At 53.3% G+C, this 334-nt stretch overlaps 1 protein-coding gene across 14 annotated transcripts in view; it reads right to left on the bottom strand.

Moving 5' to 3' along the window:
• The window catches only part of LOC119584976 (stromal interaction molecule homolog), a 99,451-nt gene that overhangs the window by 46,610 nt on the left and 52,507 nt on the right, over positions 1-334 (bottom strand). The gene's annotated exons all lie outside the window — the stretch shown is intronic.

Here is a 334-nt window from a genome sequence, read left to right as displayed (position 1 = left end):
TACGTCTCTCCCCCCTCTCCTGCCATCCCCATCTCCCTCCATCGCAGCGGTCCAGTAGCGTAATCACGAAACACGGACCGTGACAAATTACAACGGGGATCGAAAGTGAAGCGCCCTCGCCGCCCCTTCCCTCGCCCTTCCTCCTTCGCCGCCCACTCGCCCATTCGTCCCCGCCTCTCACACTGAGTCACGGAAGCTTTCCTTTTCTCCCCCCCCCCCCATAAATTGACTTGTGTCGATGCGAGACGGCGGTAAATATTTAGTCAGGTTTCTTTTGTTACCCCTTTCTGCTTCATCATTTTCTTCACCAAAAACAGATTTAAATATCGTATAC

The sequence above is a fragment of the Penaeus monodon genome, chromosome 19, assembly GCF_015228065.2.
Source record: "Penaeus monodon isolate SGIC_2016 chromosome 19, NSTDA_Pmon_1, whole genome shotgun sequence".
Classification (NCBI taxonomy): domain Eukaryota; kingdom Metazoa; phylum Arthropoda; class Malacostraca; order Decapoda; family Penaeidae; genus Penaeus; species Penaeus monodon.
This window is presented reverse-complemented; position numbering and strand designations above follow the sequence as displayed.